The sequence below is a fragment of the Leguminivora glycinivorella genome, chromosome 9 (assembly GCF_023078275.1).
Source record: "Leguminivora glycinivorella isolate SPB_JAAS2020 chromosome 9, LegGlyc_1.1, whole genome shotgun sequence".
NCBI classification, from domain to species: Eukaryota; Metazoa; Arthropoda; class Insecta; order Lepidoptera; family Tortricidae; genus Leguminivora; species Leguminivora glycinivorella.
Window position 1 is genome coordinate 1,984,726 of NC_062979.1, and position 16,435 is coordinate 2,001,160.

The 16,435-nt window shown below is 36.7% G+C and overlaps 1 protein-coding gene across 1 annotated transcript in view; it reads left to right on the top strand.

Annotated features, from left to right (window-relative positions):
- LOC125229598 (syntaxin-binding protein 5-like) overlaps positions 1–16,435 on the top strand; it is a 525,297-nt gene that overhangs the window by 301,458 nt on the left and 207,404 nt on the right. The gene's annotated exons all lie outside the window — the stretch shown is intronic.

Here is a 16,435-nt window from a genome sequence, read left to right on the forward strand (position 1 = left end):
CGACCGGTCTGGCCTAGCGCGTAGTGACCCTGCCTGCTACGCCGCGGTCCCGGGTTCGAATCCCGGTAAGGGCATTTATTTGTGTGATGAGCACAGATATTTGTGTTATGGATGTTTTCCATGTAAGTATATAAGTATTTGTATATAATATATAATATCGTTGTCTGAGTGCCTGCAACACAAGCCATCTTGAGCTTAACGTGGGACTCAGTCAATCTGTGTAAGAATGTCCTATAATATTTATTTATTTATTTGAAACCTGAAAAACCATTCTAGATAAATTACGTTTAGTAATTAGATACAAAATTGTTTCTCTATTTCTTTACAATTAGGTAAAAGCTAGTCTAACTGAGTAATTATAGTAGTAGTAATAAACCTCAGGCACACGGTTGAATAAATAAGAGTTAACCTCGTTACGGGCTGAGACCGATTAGCGGGACGCGCTTAGTGAGTAATCCCAGAACCCGGACAGAACAGAATGTGAATGTAGTTACAAAGAATGTATAATAGTACTAGTACAGAAGGCTCACTGCTTTGATGTTCACAAAATGAAACCTTTCATCATTCTTACCTACATTAACAAACGAACCGCCACCAGACGAACTTACGATCAGGTGTGATCGTGGTCAAACGTCTACCTATTTATACTATACTTAAGACGCTACGATACCCCTCATTTCTCCATACAAACGCTCTCGCCTGTTTCCTCTCTGGTTTTTGAAGCTAGATCAATGGTTTTTTCAACACAGACTTTTATTATCAATATCTGTGTCGGACCGTTTTGCTTTTTTTGATATTTTTGTTTTAAAAGGAATTAGAGCCTCTCAAAGTTGGCCAAAACGGCTTAATTGAATTTGCCAGAAAGAAAGGCGTGGTATTCAAAACTGAGATCAATTATCCAAAAAAACGAAACGGTCCGACACAGATAATTTCCTTGTCATTCTGATTTCCAAATTTCGTAACGATTGGTTAAGTTTTGGAGGAGGAAACAGTCGAGAGCGGAACCTCGATTTTTGCAGTTTTTACGCGGGATTTCGCGCCTGAGCTGCAGTTGTCCCTATCGCACCAAATTTAGGGGCGGGGCTAAGTTTTTATATACGTACACTGAAATAAAGTGATGGGAAATACTCGACATCTAATGTCGATAATCTAGTGATGTGAAAAGTTATCGATATACTACGTCGAAATATCGACATACCGTGTTTGACGAACTTTTTAGTTAGAAATACGTACTATTATATGTTCATATTTAAAATTGGTGGTCCAAAAAAGACCAGTCTGCTCCGAGACCACGGGGACAATGCCGTCCTTGAAACGTCGGAGGTTAGTGTTTAAAACATAGTAATACGCGATTAAGTCCCGTTTGCAATTTTAAATATGTGTAAAAATCGTGAAAGTTTGAATCTGTATTATATATTCTGTGGAAATACTAAGTCCATATTTCCAAGTATAGGTACGTAACAATTGCATACAGGTATAGGTTTATTTTATACATGCTTAACTTTTCTCGTCATTGGTTTACTAGTAACAATTATAAAGTTATGCTGTATTTTACGATAGATTCCACGAATATTAGGCAACTATTTGGTATTCGGTCTTTTCAGCCATTTTTCCGAAAATTTGGTATTCGGTCATCATTGTTTATTTATTACTATTCTGCCGAACACCAATTAGGTAAGTAGTTATATTAGTCATATTATATGTACTTATTTACACACAATAAAAACAGACATAATATTAATAATTTAAGTCATGTTTTAAAATATTAAAAAAAACGATGGGCCTTATTTAGTAATACATAGTTTGTTCAGGTTGGTACCAGTACCTGCCCTTAATAAGGCCCAGTGCTTATATTTCTTCTAAGTTTTATCAATCATGCCGTCTGGTATATTTTCTTCGCAGACATAGAATCAAAAAATGCCCTAAATAGTTCCTTCTCTAAATAAGGCCCATCGCTCGCTTCTTAAGTTTTATAACTTTGTGTAAACACTGTGTTCATGAATTCAATCATCAATTTTTGTGATAAGTATTTATACTACGGTCTGTCGTCTAAAACACATTTATTCAGGACTATGCATTTAGGATATGGTACTCTAAATTAGAGGGGTTCAAGTCTTAACAAACAGTGCGTCAAGGTCAATGTGGTCAAGATAGGCAGACTTTATTTCATATTAAGTTTAAAGGGACAAAATTAGGTACTTAATTAAAGTAGTGTGGGGTAGCCTGCTGTCCTACGGGGCAATAAATATTATAATGTATTGTGTTTATGTGTATTGTGTATCATAAGTACTGGGCGTTTGCGGGGTCGCCTTCCACTCTGAGGCCACCACTCAAATACTGGCGCTGTTGATAGCTCATCTTTGAAGATTATATCCGATCCATCTCTATTTCCGCAGCGCTACTTCTTGGGTATCGAAGGTTGTGAACATGTGGACACATGGGCGGCATGGGCCTTATTTCATACCTGCATCAAATAAGACCCATAGTTTTTCTGTTTAATAATACTTACTTTTTACTTTTTTACTTACTGCACGAAATTTTTGAACCATTTACACTTATCAAGTTATAAAATGTACATAACATTTCGAAACTTAATAGCCGGGCCTTGTTTGCATTGACATTACATATGCCCTTAGTAGGTAGATGAAATGAGTATTACCAACGTTTTAATTCTGCGGTAACAAAAATGCTTTGCCGAAAAGTATAAATAAGATCTAAATAATAAAAGTATATAAAGTATCTATACGTTTAAATAGCCTAGGTTTAAATTTAGCTGGCAAATTAGTTAAGCATTTTTATGGTTGGTATGTATGTATGTATGTATAAGCTTTATTGTACATAAAGGAAACAAAAGAGACACAGTTACAGAGTCAGTAATATACAATGTAGGCGGACTTATCCCTTAATGGGATCTCTTCCAGTCAACCTTTGAGGAAATGAGTAGAAGCGAATTAACGATGAGTGACGAATTCAAAAATGTACAACCACTAAAAGAATTAAATGCAAATTTTGTATACACATGGTATGCATGTTGGTAACCACGAAAAAATGCACATTTTATTACATTATGGTAAGTAATTAAATAAATATTGGGGACACCTTACACAGATCAACTTAGCCCCAAACTAAGCAAAGCTTGTACTATGGGTGCTAGGCGACGATATAACGCAGGACACCATCGCAAGCGCAGACTTCTGGCCGAAAGGTGTGGTTTTTCGGCGATTCCGGGGCAACTTGCCGAATCCTACACCGGGGCAAACGACGCAACGGAGCCACGCTGTTACGTCATCGCCCAAATAAATTGTTTAGTTTTAAACTTTATTGTTTGTTTTTTTTTTCATGTTCTTACTTACTGTTTTTTTTTTCTTTTTTGTTATCTAAGTTTCGTGACGCATTGGTTTTACTGTAATGTCATGTAAACATGTTTTTACTAATAAATAAATAAATAATACATACTTAAATAGATAACATACATACATACAATCACGCCTGTATCCCATAAAGGGGTAGGCAGAACACATGAAACTACTAAAGCTTCAGTGCCACTCTTGGCAAATAAGGGGTTGAAAGAAAACGAAACTGTGACATTGCAGTGACAGGTTGCCAGCCTCTCGCCTACGCCACAATTTAACCCATATCCCATAGATAAATACAAAACCATACTTAAATAGATAAATACATACTTATATACATAGAAAACATCCATGACTCAGGAACAAATATCTGTGCTTATCACACAAATAAATACCCTTACCGGGATTCGACGAACGACGACCGACGACGGGAACCGAAGACAACATTAAAATTAGGTAGTTAATTAAAGTACTTTGAAGTAACCTGCTGTCCTACGGGATAAATATTATAATATATATAGGTATCCATATATTTTTATTATTTTCCTTCCGGCGACCGTCCTTTGTCACCCATGTTTCACAACTAAAGAGTAAGATGAAATTGACGAGTGAAGATGCTCTGACTGAAACAATTACTTTTCATATTATTAATGTTTACCATTACACACAGAGCACAATCTCATCGGTAAATATTGTCAATTTTACTTTATTTCGACGTGCGTTTATCATAGCGCTCTTGAACACAGATGTCATATATACCATAGATCAAGCAAACGTATCTACTTAGCGTGTCAAATGAACTCAGTGAAATCCACTGAGTTGTCCGTCTTTACTCGCAGCTTGCAGCTTTCGGGCGTCAATTTTTGTAAGTTGAAGTCAACCAAAATATAAAAAATGCCTCGTTACGTGATATTCAATTGCAACAACACAAAAATTATGAACAATGAAGAGCCTGAGACATATTTAAAATTACAGGCAAGAATCAACTTCAGTACAAAATTTGACACGCTCGGCCCCTATACAAATATATGAATTTGTTTCTTCTATCTAAATTAAGTTCTGTGCTCTTGAATAAGACGATTTTGTAAAGAAAATATCTCCTAGATACATACTATCAATTGTGATTTGTGTCGCTTAGTTTCATACTTGGCTACTTAAATCCAGTCTGCTTTAAGATTAAATATATAAAAAATATATATTAACCTTGTAGCAGAATGGATTTATCCAGGTTTGAAGTTAAGCGACACAATTACGCTTAATTCGGTATGTAAGAAATACCTTATTTTCTGTTAAGTTACTGATGGGCCTTATTTCATACATACAGCAATTTGGGAAAAGTGCACCTACTTAATGCACAATTGCACATGGACCCAATTTTTTGACCCATTTACACTTATCTAATTATAAAATGTACATAACATTTCGAGACTTTTAACCGGGCCTTATTTGTATGTAGATTACAGGATGCCCTTAGTTGGTAGATGAAATGAGTGTTATATACGTTTTAATTCTATGGTAACAGAAATGCTGATATGTAAGTATAAATAAGTTTTAAATAATAAAAATATCAAAAGTATCTATACGTTTAAGTACCGATACCTAGGTTTAAATTTAGCTGGCAAATTAGTTAAGCATTTTTATGGTTGGTCTTGTTCTGTACTAAGCATTGTATTTCTAATGCTAGGTAGGTAATATGTATACACAACCCTAGAAAATTAGAAATATAAGATGCATATGTAGCTTTCCATAAAGGTCCTTATGCTTCATATGCAATAAGATTTTGTTTGGCAGATTTTTTGTTAGAATTCTGCTAAAAAGTTCTAATTACCTTGGAACATAATCCGGTGTCTGGTAAGTATAATAGGTACCAAATTGTTACCTAGTAAAATTTTCCTACGCTGTCACTTCTGTCAAACATGTGCAAAAAAAAAGAATAAGATTCACATACATTTTTGGTAGGTAGATACTGTCAACCAATTATGTAGAATCCTAGGCCACTCTAGAACCCTGTCGTATTGACACCGTCCTTTATTTCTGCCGTCCTATCACTAAAACCCATCTAACCCACAAATGATAGTTTTGAGATATGGGCAAAAAACATAAAAACCCATATCTCTAGGAAATGTGTCGATTTAGTCCAGATTTCTTTTATTCTTAAATTAAAACTAAATTCACGCTAACATTATTTAAAATCAATTTAATTAAATATTGTTTAATTTATTAGAAATTCGCCATTTTGTGTTTAAGTTATGCAAATAATTCCTAAAATATGTATGATTTTACTGTTAAAACACGGTTAAGTATACTTTAGCCGTTTTTTAGGATTGAATAATACATAAAACATGGCTTAATAACGGCAAAGTAAATTTACGTGTTTATAGTAATCGTAACTGAGCATTGCATAATAATCTAAAAACATAGCTTAATAACCGCAAAGACACTAAACAATTTTATACTATCGTATATGCTCTAAAAAAATGCTGTAACCGTTTTTAAGCTATGCAATGACTACTAACATCAAAATAATTTGTATGCATTCCTAATCTAAAAGCCCGCTATATGACAAACCAGCGACGATTACTAGGTTTTAGCATTGTCATTCTTTTTAAAAGGAGTTTATCATTTTAGCAATGTCCCGTTTACCTGCAGTACCTGCACTAAGTTTCAAGAGCAATTCAATTTGTTAAATGAATAAAAGACAACTGTATGATATTGTAACTATTTATTTGCATGCATAAAAAACCTCTTTATAAGTTATGTTACAAATTAACATATTTAAACTTAATATAATATTCTAACATTAGTGAAAACTAACATAACATTAATATGAAACAATAAAATTCGCTTTTTACATTGCAACAAATCAATTTGCTATACCGACACGGCGAAAGGTGTCGCTCTTGGATATCCAAAGTTATTCGTATTATTACTTGTTTTTATTACCGAGTTATATAAGGTTAAAAAGAAACACGGATTTCATTTATTATTCGCCAAGCAAGTGAAAATAGCAATCTTTATTTATTTTATACTTCAAAAATTCAAAATACATTTAGGATTGTTTGACATAATAATTTTCTCTCTTTCCGCTTGATTCCGTTCTTCTTAAAATTTATTTTTCTTTTTTTGTGCGTTTGGTTTTCGACAGTTGTATTATTAATATTAATATTACGAGTATAGTGCTCTATATCGTCGGTGGTTCTACATCGATAAATGGTTATATGTACTTATGTGTAGGCCAGTCCTCCTTTTCTGTATGTAAAACTTCTGGATTTGAAGGGTCTGAATGAATTCGTACAGCAGAATACTTATATATCATACATATTTTTTTTTTCTTTAAACTAGAATCAATATAGAGATCTTTGTTAACAATTTCTGGTAAAATCAGGTGCATCATTGCTTAAAATTGTATTAACTAGGTTAAATTTAAGTCTGTTTCTTTGTTGTTTGTATGAATTGGAGCGGATAAATCAAGATAAAGCTTCATTTTGGATGTTACATATGTTGTCATTTTACAATTTTTACATGCTAGGTATAGAGTTCTTCTTCTTTCGAGTCATCACTTGTAGTTTCAATGCGTCTGCGACGGAATAGTCAAAAACCTTCTTTCCTTATATCAAGATGAGAAGCATTTTACGAATGATTAAAGAAGTAAACGTTGTTCGATTTTGTTACAACGAAGGATAAACCCAAATTTGATGATCTCCAGCAACGGTTTTAGCTTGGACCAGTAAAAGGGAGTTTTAAAATTGATGTATTTTCGTCAGCATTGAAAATTAAAGCAGAAACGTTCGACGTGGCTAAGTTAGGCAAAGAATTCTGAGGTATCAATCTCAAAAATTCTTGAAACAATACACAACGATAGAATGTACCTTGGTAAAGATCAAGTTGAGCAATCCCCTTCTGTTCTACATTTATTAAACTTACTGCTGGTGCGATGACTTGTGGTCGGTTTTTCGGTATTCATTTTATTCGCAGATCTCTGTTATCGTTTGTATCCTGAAGTTCGTAACAAGCCTAAGAGAAATAACATTAATTAATTTGATTTTTGACTGCATTATTAAATAAGCTTGACGGTAATATAATGTTGCGCAAGTAATCCATACCTACATAGGTACTAAAACATTGTAAGGTAAATAAATGCTTACAAAATGTATGTCGCTATGGCAATGCCTACATAGCAATAGGATGGTACAATGTAATTTCTTGACTTTTTTGTTTACGCTTTATTTGTACACAATAGTTTTAACTGGGCTCTTGATCGAATAACTTATGAGTTAGGTATTTACTTGTCGCGGCAAACGTGTGATAATACGTTAGCAAAACGCAAGTTGTGCTTGAAAAAAACCTTAAAAAAAAGATATTTAACACTTACCTGGTCTTCGGTTTCTTAACATTTTAAGGAGAAAATGTTCATTCACCGGTCACTACAGCCTTCGCACAACCTTCTGCGCGCGAGCAGCTCGGCCGACTGTCGGACTGGCGCAATAACTTTGGAAGGTATACTTTTACAACTAGCGGGGTTTTAGCGTAGCTTTGCTGGTTTGTCCTGTTTCAGTGTGGCATTATGAATATTTTTTAGTAATAAATTCACCGTAAAGCGCAGTAACTAGGTTTTAGTGATGTATTTGTAACCGAAATTACAATGAAAGTCTTTAAATACACGGTTAAAGGACTTTAGCCGTGTTTAAGCGTAGTATTTTATTTAAAAAAGTGAATGTTATAAAATGTAATAACGCAATTAAACGGCTTTAATGGGAATTTATGAAGCTTATGTCAAGTAACGTTGTTATAGTTATGTATCGTGTGATAAAACTATGAAGATAAACAACTGCTAAGCGCTTTAATATAAGTTATAGAAGACAAATGTGGGTTTGCGGTTTTATACTATTGAAAAGGGTTATAAAATAGTGCACTTAGCGAGGTATGTCGACTCTGTATCTCGGTAATTAAAAATGATAAAAATATGATTCCAAGACCAGTCGATGGAGAATTCTTTCCTAATTAAGAATATTTATCCAAATGAAAACTGGTAATATGCAGCTTAGAGGGGTTCTAGTGATAGGACGGCAGATTTGCTACAGAAGTCAGTTTTACTTTTACTGTGAAAGGGTCTAGATTGGCCTATGACCTAGGATTCAGATTAATTGGTTGATTGTACGTACCTACTCCTATACTTAATATGGCTTCTCTTTGAAATCGAAAAGGTTTTAGCTTTTTACATACCGAATAACTTTATTTCGCTAACAATGTGACTATCTTAAAAGAAATCATCTTTTAAGATAATCACATTATGTATAAGATAAGGAATTGTTTCTACCATTCCTTAAAACATTACAAATTTGCATTTTAGTCAAATCAGTACACTTAATATCTTCACGGAGTCCAAAACATTATGCATCAGAAGTCCGAAACTAGACAAATATAGCGAGCGCTTGAGCGCGAGTAAGTACTTGCGCCGACGGCGGACGTGGGTGTGTGCGTGCGCCACGCGCACGCACACAGGGCCTCTCTGTGGGTGCCGCCCCCGTCAGCGCGACGGCGATAAAGACCTAAAAATCTCAAATTTGAATTCGTGCTTCGGTATCGTATCCTCTTAAAAAAAAAACCGCACGCGAGCAGCCGACATTGAGTTCTATTGCGCCGCGCGAAGGTCGTCACCACCATAGAGGAATAAGTAAGGAAAGAGTTGTAAATACATGAGTAAATGCGAGTTATTTGTAGTGACATCTAGCGTCAATCACGCGTCAAACAGCGTAAATTATCAGTACCACTCGACACATTACCAGTGTCAACAGTGTCGCGTCTGCCAAAACTTTAATAATAAAACAGTTTACAACTTAATATTACACTGAGAGAAAATACAACCAGTTTTCATGTTCGTTCAACAAGTTTTTTGGTTAAAATAGCGCCTACGTGCTCTGTTCAAACAACAAGCTACTTGTCATTTGAATCGGCAATATATTTGAATCAACAAGTCGATTTTATAAAAACAACCTGACACATTGTTTTAAACATACGTTTGGCTGATTCAAACGGATAAACCGCAACAAGTCGAACTTGTTAAATTCACAATGCAAATTTCTCTCAGTGTAGGTACATACAAGCAGAAGGAATTGAAAACAGAATACTGATTAATACTAGCTAAACTAATATTAGCTAAAAATTGTTGAGCATTAGACTTTTCGTTCGTCGCGACATCTATTGACAAGTAGCAGTACTGATAATTTACGCTATTAGATGCATGATTGACGCTAAATGTCACTACAAAAACTAACTCGCATTTACATGTATGGAGTCTATGTCACCACTGAATGGACCGCGAATGCATGGCCGCCAGCATGTAGGTACTTGTAGCTCCGCGAAGGAATCGCGGAGTGGGCCGCCCTGGTGTTTAGTAATCTAGTGTAACTTTGGTGTTGTAGATATGTGTGTATTAATAAAAATAAAGCTTTAAAATTATCTAGTGTAATTAAATAACAGCAAGTACATATTTGTAGCGGACACAGTTGTAGTTAAACTTGTTTGGCCCCCGGCAATAACATCGTACGAAAATAAGGCTGCATAAATATCTGACACAGTCTTATGGGGCGCATAGGGGGCGCTACAAGCCTTCGGTAATTGTGTCATTTTCTTGAAAATTTCGACCCTTGCCACCGTGACCGAATGGCCGAGTGGTTCAGGCATCCGTGGCTAAAACTGAAGACGCTGGTTCGAATCCAGGTTTGGACACTTGGAGGCCCTAGAAATAAGATTGTGTCAGATATTTTTGTGGCTTACTTTTTGTGCGATATTATTGCCAGTGACTGTAATATTGATAATGAATCACGGGAATGGTTATTTTTCGTTACGTGGGCCATTTTTTTCAAAGTTGTCCACCCCACTTTTTTTTTTATTTGGAAATTTTTATGTGTTTTCTACTCAGAATTGCGAGCTCTTTCAATCCTAATAGGAGAAAAAAAGTGTCCCAAGGTTTTTTCCCATTCCGTTACCACTTTTTCATACATTTTGTATGGCGGTAACGGAATGGAAGGTTCGAAAAAATTTATGGAAATCTTGGGACATTTTTTTTCTCTTATCAGGATCGAAAGAGCTCTCGATGCTGAGTATGAATCGCGTAAAAAATACCCATGTTACAAAAATAGTGGATTGGACAACTTTGAAAAAAATGGCCCACGTATGGTTTTTTGTCAACATAGTTAAAACATAATTAATGTTAGAACATCAGAAACACAAAAGAGAGAACTAATTAAAAGCTATCACATGTTATTATAAACTTAACAAATAAACTTCTCTTAATTAAAACACTTTATTCAAACGGTATGTTTTAAATATCATCATGCAACAACAACCAGTTTACAAAACATTCGAAAATGAATGTTTTCGAACTCGCCCGCTGTCAGTTTCACGTAAAAAGTTGGTAATTTATTAACGAACACTTGTTAAGCCAAGCCAAACCAGTTAATTATACGATATATGCATAGTTTAGGAGTTTGTGTTTATAAATTTGAGTCCTAATTAGATGCGGGTAAACTTCGTCTTTGGTCTATAAACGTTGCTGTGTTGGTTCGCAAACTAACATAACACAGGTTTATGATAGGAAATAATATAGCAGTATAGTTAATTAAACTAATAAACACTAAGTTTAACTTGGTCTCAGCTGGGCAATACATAATGTTATTTTTTATTTATTTTAGGAATCTAAACGGTATTAATCTTTTACCACATTAGAAGACAATATTTTGTGCTCTAGTATATATGATATAAGAGACATATCGTCACTACTTTAAAAAAAACTAGTATCTTCGTCTGTCAATGAAAAGAAAATGGTAGTAAGTATGTATGGAATTCATAAGACTTACTGCGTTTTAACTTTGAGGAACAGCGTGAGATACGAGATTTTTTTAAAGTAGTGACGATATGCTCTTTAGAAAATTACTGTTATGTTACCCAGTTTGTGTCTGGGACAGCGACATCTGATCATCATCATCGTCACATAACAAACTAAAATAATATATATGTTACATATAATCGGCTCGAAAAATATAATTGCAGCAAAATTAAGGTAAAAAATCCCGACTTTTAATCATCACGATATACAAACGGTTCGTCAACTTATTTTATGACGACGAAATACCAAAAGGTAATTCAACACATCTAAGTTACAAGTGATCGAGTTTACCTTAAAGCCAATCGCCCAACAAAATAGCGAAAGTTAAAGGAATGGTTTTACGAGGCAAGCGTGTGGAAGATCGGCAGTGAAGAGATTTGGAAGGCGATCTGAGGTGATGCCCGTAATCCGAGAGTTTTGCTGACTTCGGCGATCGCTCGTTTGTTCCCAATGGCTATATGAACTCGGGGACTCCGGAGATGCTATAGCAAAAGGCAGAATTCTAAGTCTCTGCATCTTTATCCAACATGTGCATTCAAAAATAAATATTGGTTAAAACTTTCATGATTATTATACTTTTAAAACGGGACTTAATAGTGTCATACATATTTACCGACGGGTCTTCTTCGAGACCACGGGGACAACACCGTCCCTAAAAAGTTGGATGTTTATAGGCAAATAGACGTACATAAGCATTAAGTATTGCTACGGTTGACGGCGAGATGGAATAAAACAAACGAGTTAAAATAAAGAACTGGTTTATTCTCGCCGTAACTCCGCGTGAGCACACGAACAAAGGTCGTTAGGTGTGGGTTCGTAAGGCCGATACTGATTTTGCTCCGAGGTCAGGTCCACCACGCAAGTACTCCCCTGAAGCTGCTGGTGTCGTTGCGGGCTGAAGACGGAACGCGCCGAGGGACGTCAGCCGCTCTGCTCCGGATCTGCCGGAACTTGTGTAGAGGTTCCGGAACCGTCGTAACCCGGCCTGGGCTGTAGTTCCAGCCGTAATATGGCTCCCCAATTGGGGATTTAAACACTAAATACAAACGTTACTTGGTACTAAACGAGCACTAAGACGTATTAGGAATTAAATAAATTTAAAATCACGCCGGCTACATGTATAGTCGCGAGCTTTGAGCAAAGCGAACGTGCGCCGGCGCCGATGTCTCAATCTGTCTCCTCGAGCTGTGAAGCCGCGCGGGAGCGGTGGAGTAAGGCGCGGGGCGGGGAGCGCCACCGGCCGGTTTTACAACGAAGGAATGTCGCGCAAGGTAAAGTGCGCAATGCATAGGTCAGGATCAGGATGCAATTATAACTTAAATATTACGATTTGAATGTATCGCTTTTAATTATTCGTATCTAGTATAAGCAGGTAAGTGTTTCTTATGAATTAATTACGTTTATATTGGAATGTAAGTTAGCTATGAATCAATAAAACTTCTTAATATATATGTAACCTAGGTTACGTAACGTATTTACGTTACAATACCCCGGCGCGTGGTCAAGGATTTTAGGTCATCTTAATGAAATAAAATCCGCAGAGCTAAGCACTTGTCGATACGCTTTCGTAAATAATCTTTCATACATCACGCTTCCATGAATACATTAGTAACTATTTGGGAAAATGAAATAAAATTACTAACGCTCAATAGCAAAAAAAAATACTGAGGTAACCTGTTACAAGAACTTGAGACCCTACACGTGCTTTTGCCTAAAGATGGTAACACGCATATTTTGAAATTAAATTAATACACAACAAGCAAACATACATCATGACTAACGCAGGTACTTCCCAAAATGGGTAGGGAGAGCAACTTGAAAATACTAAGGACCTAATGCCGCCCTTGGCAATCAAAAATTGGGAAGGGGGAAAAAAAAAATGTGATACCGCAAGCAGGCAAAATGCCTCCAACCAGTAGCTATAATCACAATTGAGTCAATATCCCTTAGTCGACTTCTACGACATCCACGGGAGGAAAAGGAGTGGGGAAATTCTTAAACCCGTCACCACACGGGGACACGTGACACTAATAATAACCTCACGGGAAAACAAAAAAAAAAACTATTTATGAACACCAACTAATTTGAGATCTTTTATATGCCAGGTGCCTAAATCCTTTCCTGACAAATCTTGCAACATATACACTAGAGGTGATTTCTTAGCAACTACCCGAGCCTTAATAAATTTCGGGGCTAGTTTTTTGGTAAATTGTTTACCCTTATCGCTCAAGAAATAGGTACGCTTCATGACAATGTCACCGACTTGAAATTCAGCAGGCTTACGTCTAATATTGTAATGAGACGTGTTCTTGACATGGGCATGCCACAACCTTCGCTGCACATCGTCAAATAAGGCTGACATGACACCCAGATTTTCTGCGTATATGTCACGTGGTAGGAACAACACTTCTTCGCCGAGATCGTTATCCGTATAGTGTGTACCGCACGGCACCAACTCGCGACCGAATACTAGAAATGCAGGTGTTTTATTGGTCACTTCATTAACCGAGCTATTAATGGCAAACTGAACCCGCGGAATAAATACGTCCCAAGACCTATGGTCATCCTCTACAAACGTAGAAATACACGTAATAATCGTGCGGTTGTAACGCTCCACGAGATTCACTTGAGGCGTGTATCTAGGGCTATAAAAAACGTTAGGAACACTATACAACTTGAAGAAATTTTCCATTACTCTCCCAGTGAATTGAGTGCCATTGTCCATCAACACCGTCTGCGGTACACCATGCACAAGGAACACTGACTCCTCTAAAATCCTTACGATTATATCCGCAGTTGCCTGTTTAATCGGAAAAATCAAACAATACCACAGTATAAGGATAAATCAGTAGTTAATCTCCGGCAGCGGCGACGCGGTCGTTACTACTGCGCAAGGTCACGCAGGGTTGTACCTGTGCTACTGTCCTACTCGTAGTAACTGTGTATGGCGCTATGCTAGTACCAACGCTCTTTCTACCTTTTTATCTAATAAAGATTTGAATAGATGTTTGCACAATATTTAAGTAGGTACCAAACTTTCGAGCTAGATAGATCGCAGCATCTACCTAAATGTCGTTACAGATAAATCCTTACTGATTTTAATGTGTCATTCTAGCTTTAAATCTCACTTTTACGCCATTTACGTAAGCAATAATGTACCTAACACTGCAAAAAATATAACAACCACTTACTTTTCTGGGTGTCTAGGAATTCTAAAGAACATTCTGACATTTCCGCATTTTGAGAACTGTTCTCCATACACCCATAAACACTACAGTAACGAAAATATGTCTTCGGTGCTGACGTCATTTTCTCCCGAACTCAACACGTCAACACAGCGCGCGAACGCGGCCCCGACTGTCCAGCCCAATACTTACCAGTTTCGCATGTATTCGGTGCATATGGAGAGTAGTTTTCGACACACCGCGCGGAGTGAAGTTTGTTAGAAGAGTTATTACTGCTTTATACTGTGACAATACTTGGAGAAGCAACATGTAACGACCAATATATGGTTGTTCCTTCTCCTAGTAGTTGGCAATGGACCCATCAAATCGATCGAAATCATTTGAAACGGGCGTGAGCACTGTTTCGGTCGCCCCATCTCCCCCAAGGTTTGATGGTTCTGAGCCTTATACGCCAGACACTTGTCACACGATCCGACAAACTTAACGACATCCTGGTACATTCCTGGCCAGTAAAAACGCAAAGCAAGTCTACGGTAAGTCTTAAATATACCCATATGCCCTGCAGTAGGCTCCGCGTGGTTCTCAAGAATTGCCTTTTCACGTAATTCCGCAGGAACGACCAATTTCCAAGAAAACTCCGAAGTAAGTTCATGCTTGTTCTTTGTTAAACGGTACAAAGAGTCATTTTTAATGAGATAATTGGGAAATAGTGGAGTAAAAGTAAGGTACCCTGGACATAATTCAATAACTCGTCCTTTTTGATATTTTATTGGGTATTATTATTAAGCATCAAATAGTAATTATGTACATAGATAAAAAAAAAGCGATCTTATTCATATCTTATAAAAATCATGAGATAAAGTACATTATCCCACTTTTCGCTAACAGCAAAATAGTTAACCGAAAACTTTGTTAGATTAACTTTGTGGTGCACTCAGATGCGATCAGTTATTAGCGATATTACACAGAAAATAAATCTGATTGTGTACTTTTTTTTAGCGTTTTCATTTAATGTGAATATCTAGGTAGGTAAAAATGGTGACCATGATATATATATCAATTTGCATTGTATTGAGTATATATAGACATTTAGCACCGATCTTAAACATATATTTTTAACGCTTAAATAAACATGAATTTCTCAGTAGGTATAAATTGTAACTGAGATTTTTTGCTTAAGAACAGGTTTTTGTGTACTATAATTATGATTTTATCAAAATTAACACTGTGAAGGTTACGCTTAAGAAACTGAAAATGTCAGTAATTTAAAAGGGTGCGTAGTTGACGTGGAGCGGCTGGCGCGGGACGGGGGGAGAGCGCGCCAGCGCACCGGCAGCGTCAAAGCGGCGGATCGGTTATTAGGTTATTACAGGGCCCCATTTACGGCACGATTAATCGCTTCGATCGATCTGTCCCATCGAAATTGCTAGCCGTAAACGAAGCGATTGATGGTTACGATTGAGCCATACACGAAGCAATTGATCGTTACAATCGATCGTCTACTCGAACGAAACGGAATAATAAAGTCAGCACGTAAGTGTGAGATAAAAATCTAATCGTTGATCTCAAGCGGCCACACACTTTCGATATTCAGGATTGCACGGAATTTCCTTGTGATGTCCGATATCGTAGGCGATCAAGTAAATCGTTAACGATATTGAAATACAGTGTCAATCGTTACGATTAATTTGTTACCACTTACGACGGATCGTAAAGATAAATCGTACCGTGTATGGGGCACTTTATAGGTTTTTAGAGACGATAATTATTAAAGCTGGCGTCCACTAGGCTTGCCGAATCGAATCGAGAAAAATGCCTTCTATACATTTACTATGAACGGTGAATTCGGTTCAACGCGTCGCCAATGAACGCCGACTCATCGTAAATGCGACATTGAACGTAAATGTGCATGAGACACTGTAGAAATAAACACACAGCATATAATTATAATAGTACAAGTATAGACGGCGCGCCAATTGGACGCCAGGCTTTAGCCTGAATCGAGCCGC